This window comes from Cervus canadensis, chromosome 12 (assembly GCF_019320065.1).
Source record: "Cervus canadensis isolate Bull #8, Minnesota chromosome 12, ASM1932006v1, whole genome shotgun sequence".
NCBI classification, from domain to species: domain Eukaryota; kingdom Metazoa; phylum Chordata; class Mammalia; order Artiodactyla; family Cervidae; genus Cervus; species Cervus canadensis.
Genome location: NC_057397.1, coordinates 55,579,120 through 55,587,769, shown reverse-complemented (window position 1 = coordinate 55,587,769; position 8,650 = coordinate 55,579,120). Strand labels below are relative to the sequence as shown.

The following is an 8,650-nucleotide window of genomic DNA, read 5'->3' as shown; positions in this document are numbered from 1 at the left end:
AAGGCTCAAAATTTCCTAAAGGGCTCTAAAGACAGAAAAATTTCAGTTTTCTCCTCAGGGTCATTGGTCTTATGCAGTAGCCATTCTATTATTGTGACACTAATGCCCTTGTCCAGGAGAAATATTTTTCAAGTCAGATACGCCATATATTGAGTAATAAAGTTCTCTTATTTTAAATTTTTGTTTAGTGTAACATGACATTGGACTTCTATGGATGTATAATACAGAGCTCTGAGTTTAAAGGAGACTAAAGGAAGTAAATCTCAAGACAGGTACATCTTTTTGAAAATAATTAAACATCTCTGCATCATGTGGACCCTAATAGATGGCAATCTGTCTTATTTTGAGAAATATATATAGCTTCCCTATCCACTTTACTGAGAATTCAAGGTCACTTTTATAAAGACTTCCAATAAATAGGAATCATTTGAATCATGAAATATAAACATTTGAAATATGAAAATAAAGGGCAGTAAAGTTCATGAACTTCAGTACAACTATTACAGCTGAATAAAAAATTAGACATTCAGCCTCTTCATTCACCAAAGACAGAGGAGGTTAGAAACAGTCAATTATGTATTTAACCTTCTCCACATAGAAAAAAGTCTTTTAAAAATTTTTTAGGGAAGGCAGTGTTTTCAGATATGAGGTCCTGAAAACAATTTCTCACGAGGGGTTTCATATTCTCTGTCATTTCTGGCTGTGTGACTTGAACAATGTGTGTAACATGCCATGCTTTTGTTTCTTCATCTGAAAATGGAGGTAATTGTAATAAACTCATAGGTTTATGAAGGTTAATGAGTTAATATGGGTGAAATGGATAGAACATTGCCTGACTCCACATAATTGCTATATCAATATAGGAAATACCTAAATAAATAATGGACATATTCAGTAATATTCCCACAAAAAATGCAACAGTAGGTATCCTAGGGATATCATGTGTAGAGTCCCTCCATTGATGCTTAGACCACAAGTAGTATCCCAGAAAGTCTTAACTGCACAGGACTAAAAATAGCACTCCACATACATAGCTTTTGGAAATAAAACATAGCCTTTCTATCACATTAGCCTTTAAAACATGCTCCATGGCATCCCATCATGATATAAAGTCTGCCCTTGAATCAAGTCAGTTTCCTGAATGTGGATTTGTTTTAGAAACAAATCTTTCAGGACAAATAAATTATGTTCTATAAATCCACTACCATCCTGAATGAAGAAAGGGATAAAAGAGTGAGGAAACAAAGGGGGGGAAAAAGTTAAAAATCAGAATATTAGAATATGTTGTTGATTGCTTATGTATATATATATGAAATGTTTAATTGGATATTTTGTTTTACAATCTTGTGTTGATTTCTGCCCTACAATAATGTGAATCAGCTGTAAGTATACATTTATCCCCTCTGTTTTAAACCTCCCTCTTCAACAAATCTCACCCCTCTAGGTTGTTACAGAGCATGGGGTTGAGCTCCCTATGTTATACAGAAACTTCCAACTAGCCATATATTTTACATATGGTAATTTATGTATTTCAGTGCTACTCTCTCAATTCGTTGCTGTCTGCATCTCTATTCCTGCCCTGCAAATAAATTCATCAGTATGATTTTTCCAGATGCCATCTGTATGTGTTATTATATGATATTTATTTTTCTCTGACTTTTACTCTGTATAACAGGCTCTAGGTTCATCCACCTCACTAAGGCTGACTCAAATTCATCACTTTCATGGCTGAGTACTATTCCATTGTATGTAAGTACCCCAACTTCATCCATTCATCTGTCGCTGGAATCTAGGTTGCTTCCATATCCTAGCTATTTTAAATAGTGCTATAATGAACATTGGGATACATGTAGCTTTTTCAGTTATGGTTTTCTCAGCATATATGCCCAGTAGTGGGATTGCTGGGTCATATGTTAGTTTTATTCCTAGTTTTTGTTTTTAAGAAATCTCCATATTGTTCTCCACAGTGGTTGTATCAATTTACATTCCCACCAACTGTGCAAGAGGGTTCCTCTTTCTTCACATCCTCTCCAGAATTTATTGTTTGTAGGTTTTTTGATGGTGGTCATTATATATTTAAAAAATTTTTATCCCAGTAGAGTTGACTTACAATGTTGTGTTAGTTTCAAGAGTACTGCAAAGTGAATCAGTTATACATATATACACTTTTTTTTTTTTTTTAAGATTCTTTTCCTATATAGGCCATTACAGAGTACTGAGCAGATTTCCAGATTTTTTATATAATATTAATTTCTCCCTTCTTACTAGCCAAACTTGGGAAGATTAATAGATCCAAATTCACTTAAAACCTTTATTAGTCAACTTTAGTAATACCATTCACCTCACCATTCATTGATTAAAGATTGAGTATGAGCATGGCTCTGGCTTAAGAAATGTGAGGCAAAGTCTATGGTGGGATTTTTAGAAAAAGTGTCCTCACTCTTAAGGAGATACCAGAAAAATTCTCTCTCTTCACCCTCTTGCATCTTCTTGTCTGCATTTGACATATAGGACTGCTACACTCATCCTTCAGTAATGAGGGAAGCCAGTTTGTGGACAGAACCTGGAGACCAGGTATATTCCATTAATAATAAAAAGATGGAAAGAACCTGGGCTTCTGGGGACATTGTTAAGTCATTAAATGAACCATCCTGAAGTCACCCTAACTATGAATTTGTTATATGAAATAAACCACTTCACTGTATAATCCTAATGAGATGAATTTTCCATTACTTTCAGATCAGATCTTCCCACATTTAACCAATGATTCAGACCTTTTTAAAAAATGAGAAGTTGGTGATCCCTTGACAATGTATTCATCTGTTAATCCTCTTCCAGAATCAATTTTTTGAGAAAAGTGTTGAAAGATACCCAAAATAGCAGAATTAGCATAAACTTGAGATATTAGAATTATTTGAAAAAATACTAAAATAAGATTGTTTCAACTGATTATAGAGATAAAAAGAAAGAGGATTCATTTTTTAAAAAAATGTTTTAAAAAATTTCAAGGCATTCTAAGAAAGAACCAAAGCCCCTCATGTCAGAGAGAAATTAAAATATAGACATTTTTAGGTGCTGAGAGTTCAGCCCTCTCACAGATTCTCATGGAAAGAATAAAGATGTAAATGGAAAAAGAAAACAATAAATGATGTAAGTGATCTCAGTAAGATGAGATTTATACCAGAAAGGAAGAACTGGCATACGAAAAAGCAAAAGTAATTGAAGAAATGGGTAAATGTGTGATGAATCTAACAACATTTACACAGAGTCCATGGAAGAAACTGACATTTAGGCTTTGTTTGCCTCAGACCTGTCAGGGGTGACTTGTTAGAGATTAGCCAAAATCTCAAATAAAGTGACTTAATTTTGTAGAGTGGTAAGAGAGATGGTCATGTGCTCTCTATCTTAAATGGATATTCATAGTATATATAAAGAGATACCTGTACCTGTCTTTACACAGAGCTAAAGAAATTATTTGTAGGTTGAATATGTTATATTCCTCCAATACATATGTTTTGTGACTTATAGGACAATAATTAACATCTGCAAGGCCTGTCATAAACATGTTTTAAAATTTTGTGAGCTTCACAAACATCATGGTTAAAATTACATTCCTGAAATGATGAAAGGATATTTCATATTTAAACTTTAAAATACCATGGAAAGCCTTTCATTCCTTCTTCTCAGACATACCCAATAACTGTGATAAAGCTAATCAGATCACGTAGTTTTAAACTTAACACAACCCGTGCTCCAACTGGCTAATCTCTAACGGTATTCTTTGTATATAGAACTCATATGGTCACTGGAGTGAAAATTTTAACCTTCTCTTTCTTATCTCCCTAATTCCGACATGCACTTGAGTACTGTCAACAAGATAATTCATGTGTCAAGGTTTCTCATACAATTCTAAATTACATTTCTAAATTTACATAACTTGCATTTAAAGTTATAACTTCTGATTTTCATAAGGCTCAGGCACTTTCTGGGAGAAAACTCAAACTGTGTCCATTTTTAAAGTTTCATCTACCTTTAAGCTCATAAAGTGAAGGGAGACTTCAGCAGAAGCTTATGACTGTGTTTTTAACTTTTCTCCTATAAATTTTATGCATTTGTTGCTGAAATAAAGTCCCTTTTCTCCTCGCCATATATTTCCTGTTAATTTCTAGAATAAAACTTTTGATTTTTGTATATTTAGTTCATAGCTGGTCTTACTAAATGTTTTTATTCCTAATACTATTTCAAGGAATACTTTTGGATTTTCAAAATAGTCTGTTTTCAGAAAACAACAATTTTTGTATTCTGGCTTATTCTTTTATAGTATGCACAGCGCTGATTCCAAAATCTTACCTTTGGAGAAGTAGTGTACAGGTCATTGTTTATCACCAACAACCATGGATTCAAAAGGTCTTTAGTTCCCCAGCTATATCATTAGCTAGATTGGGAACATGACTTAATCCTCCAAGCTTTAGTTTCCTCTTGTGTAAATTAGGGGTGATAATGTCTACCTAACCCTAACCTTTGTTTTTTGAGAGATTTGACTTAAAGTCTTCTTTGCCTGACAATAGACTAGTCAGGCAAGTATCATTTGAATAGAATACCTTTTCTCCAAACACTTAATTTTACCCTATTTGTGTGTGCTAAGTCGCTCGTAGCCATGTCTGATTCTGTGGGACTATGGACTGGAGCCTATCAGGCTCCGCTGTCCATAGGATTCTCCAGACAAGAACACTGGAGTGGGTTGCCATGCCCTCCTCCAGGGATCTTCCTGACCCAGGGATCGAACATGCATCTCTTATGTTCCCTGCATTGGCAGGAGGGTTCTTTACCTCTAGTGCCATCCAGGAAGCCTAATTTTATCCTACATATGGCCTTAAATTTAACACAAGTCTTATGTAAAGAGTATATAATTGAACTTAAAATCCATTCAATCCCCTATAGAATTTTAAAATTAAAGTATAGTAGATTTATAATCATTTTCCTGGTGACTCAATGGTAAAGAATCCACCTGCCAATGCAGGAGACACAGGTTTGATCCCTGGATAGGGAAGATCCCCTGGAGAAGGAAATGGCAACCCACCCCAGGATTCTTGCCTGGATAATCCCATGGACAGAGGAGCTGGTGGGCGACAGTCTATAGTGTTGCAAAAAGTCAACATGATTTAGTGACTAAGCAACAACAACAATAATTACCTCAGGGTTATTAGGAAAAAATTAAGTTATATTTAAATAAAAATTTAAGATGGTGTCTTACACACAGTAGGTACTCAAAACGTACTAGCTAGCACTATTTTTACATGGCTATAACATTCTTAATAATGTTATATATTAATTTTGATAGAATTCTTGTCTTATTTACTACTGATTCTAATGATGTGCATTTTCCTATTATTTATGATATTGACTTATTTGCCGGGGGGGGGAGCGGATAATCTCAAGAAGTTGTTGGAAGAACTGAAGAATAAGGGCATTTGTGGAGGGCCAATGATCGGAGTTACCAATGTGGTTCTGTAATTTTTCTCCATTATTATGTATCAGGTGAGGAGGTAGAGGTTACTTATACATTTAAATTTATTGTTTGCAAGATGGAAAAGAATCTTATCTGAATGGAATTTAATATAAATGTATTCAAAGTTCAGTGAAGAAAATAGAAACATGATAGCTATTTTAAAGCAAACTATATTGAGATAGAATTTACATATAATAATATTGCTGCCTTTAAGATTATGGTGTGATGAAGCCTGGGAAATATGTATACTATATAGTCATAACTACAACAAAAATATGGAATGGTGCTATCCAATATGGTAGCACCTAACCACAATGGCTATTGAGCATTTGAAATATGACTAGTCTTAACTGAGATGCATTTTAAATTTAAAATCCATACCAGATTTCAACAACAGGTATGCAGAATGTGAAATACTTTATTAACAATTCTATATTAATTACATGTTGACATTCTGTTTTAGATTGTTGTTGTCACTAAGTCATGTCTGACTCTTTGTGACTCCATGGACTGCAGCATGCCAGGTTTTCCTGTCCTTCACCATCTCCTGGAGTTTGAGCAAACTCCATGTCCATTGAGTCTATGATGTCATCCAACCATCTCATCCTCTGTTGCCCCCTTCTCCTTTTGCCCTCAACCTTTTCTAGCATCAGGTCTTTTCCAATAAGTCCATTCTTTGCATCAGGTGGCCCAAGTATTGGAGCTTCATAATCACTCCTTCCAATGAATATTCAGGGTTGATTTCCTTTAGGATTGACTAGTTTGATCTCCTTGCTATCCAAGGGACTTAAGAGTCTTCTTCAGTACCACAGTTTGAAAGCATCATTTCTTTGGTGCACAGCCTTCTTTATGGCCCAACTCAGACATCTGTACACGACTATTGGAAAAATGATAACTTTAACTATACAGGCCTTTGTGGGCAAAGTGATGTCTCTGCTTTTTAATATGCTGTTTAGGTTTGTCATAGCTTTTCTTCCAAGGAGCAAGCGTCTTTTTAATTTCATGGCTGCTTCACCATCTGCAGTGATTTTGGAGCCCCTATATAGTCTAGATACAAATCCTCTGTTAGGTACCTATCTATACATCTATCTATGTATATATGGTCAAATTTTTCTCTTAGTTTTGTTTTTAATTTTTTAAGCAATGTTTTAGAAAGGTAGAAATTTTAAATTTTGATAAAGTATAATTTATCATATTCTTTTATGAAATATGGTTTTTTTTTCTTACTGAAAGTTCTATGCCTACTCCAAGTCATGAAGATTGTGTCCTATACCATTTTCTAGAATTTTTATAGTTTGAACTTTTATGTTTAAAATTCATTTTGAGTTAATTCATTTGTGTATAATATGAGTGCTTGCTATGTCTCCAAAATTCCTGAGTATTTTTCTGAGATAATCTCAAAGAGGAATACACTATCCTAGTCACTTGCACTGGGAGCCTTGCCTTGAGCTTTTATTCAGTAACAAAGATGGCTTAAATAGATGAGAAATGACCTTCAAAAGGATAAGGGTTGAATGTACAGATTCAGCATAGTGTAGACATCAGAGAGCTGACTGGATTTGGGAGAACTATAGCAAGACAGCTTCTTACCAGCCCATAGAGGGGATATGTGACTTTTGCATGTTCACTGAACTGATAAGTTGCATGTGGTGCCTAAATCAAAATTCACCCAATGAAGAACTTACCAGCTCCATTCCAGGCCCCAATTCCTCTAGATCTTACTGAAAAATATGTATTACAAGGCTGTGTAAGGGTAACTGACAAGAAATTGATAGGCACTGCCAACCCTGAGGTTACCCTAAGACACTTTTTTCATTCTTCTTCTACAGATGATTGAACTTATAAGCAACAAAAGTTATTTAACTTCTTTTTTTATAGGCATATTAGTATCTGAGCAGAGAATGCCATGGGATTTTGTTGTTGTTGTTGTTGTTGTTTTTAAATCAATGAAAAAACTCTACTTGGGAGATTATGGCCAAGAGGATGACTTTGGAGGTTGTGACTAAATAACTAAGAGTTTGATTGGATACTATTTAAGATGTTTAGGTTTGCAGAAGCCTAAGGAGATGAAAGAAAAAAAGATTCCATCAAACTAAAAGGTCTTCAGAACTAGATGGAAAAGTCATTTCCGTATCTTAACAACCAGAGAAATGCTCTATCCTACAAAGTGATGTGGGGATAGCAACTTGGCTCCTGTTAGATCACTCTGTCTTTTTTTCTTTCTTTCTGTTTTATTACATATTATATTTAAGTCTAGTTAAATTTACTTTTTCCCAGTTTTATTGAGATAATAATTATACAGTGATATATAACACAGTGTGTAGTGACATATAACACCATACAAGTTTAGAGGGTCAAGCATAATGGTTTGACTTATATGTAGGCAGAAACCAGCATAGTCCTTTGGAGACCACTCTATCTTGAACTTATGTTTTCATTGATGTAGTGTTTAGTGAATCCCCTAGGAGTCTGTCAGTCTTTTAGCCAAAATGTCTTATCCTTAAAAGTACAGCTTCAAATGTTTTGCTAAAGCAACACAAAATTACATGGGATAATATACTCCTAACTTGTGTTAGGAGTATAAAATAGTTTCTTTGGTAGGTGAGTACATTTTAAACCTGGGAAAATTTAGAATTAAATGTACAAATGTTTGAAAGAAGAGAATCTGATTATCTTTATTAAGTGGCTTATATATATTTATGATTTTATATAAGGAAAATTTCAGTTATTTTGACATATTAGAAAAATAAGTTAGCCATATGTTCAAATTAATTCATACTTGTGATTTATGTAGGGTTCAGAATCACTGAAGACAAGCCTAGATTCATCATATATGTTCAAATTATTAGATACATAAGTTATTTTAGTACTTGGGAATAGTGTGTTTATTATTTCAGACAACCCAAGTACTTAGAAGGAAAGTAAAAATTTAATGAAATTTTAAATGAAACCAAATATTTTCCAAAGGCAATTAGGTGATTGGTAAAATTTGCTAGAATTTTAAATAGAATTATATGAAATGTAACTCAAACAAAAGCCTCTTAAAACTGAAGATAGGTTCTTGCATTTGTAACTTTAATGGAATAAGAACTTTTAAAACAAAGAAAACCCACAAATTGACTTTTATGCACACAGAAATAT

The 8,650-nt window shown here is 33.9% G+C and overlaps 1 long non-coding RNA gene across 1 annotated transcript; it reads left to right on the top strand.

Annotated features, from left to right (window-relative positions):
- Window positions 1–1,429: 1,429 nt before the first annotated feature.
- Window positions 1,430–8,053, top strand: LOC122451247. The gene is made up of 3 exons (XR_006272349.1): window positions 1,430–1,552; window positions 2,363–2,367; window positions 8,042–8,053. It is a non-coding gene; the product is annotated as an uncharacterized LOC122451247 (long non-coding RNA).
- Window positions 8,054–8,650: the final 597 nt, after the last annotated feature.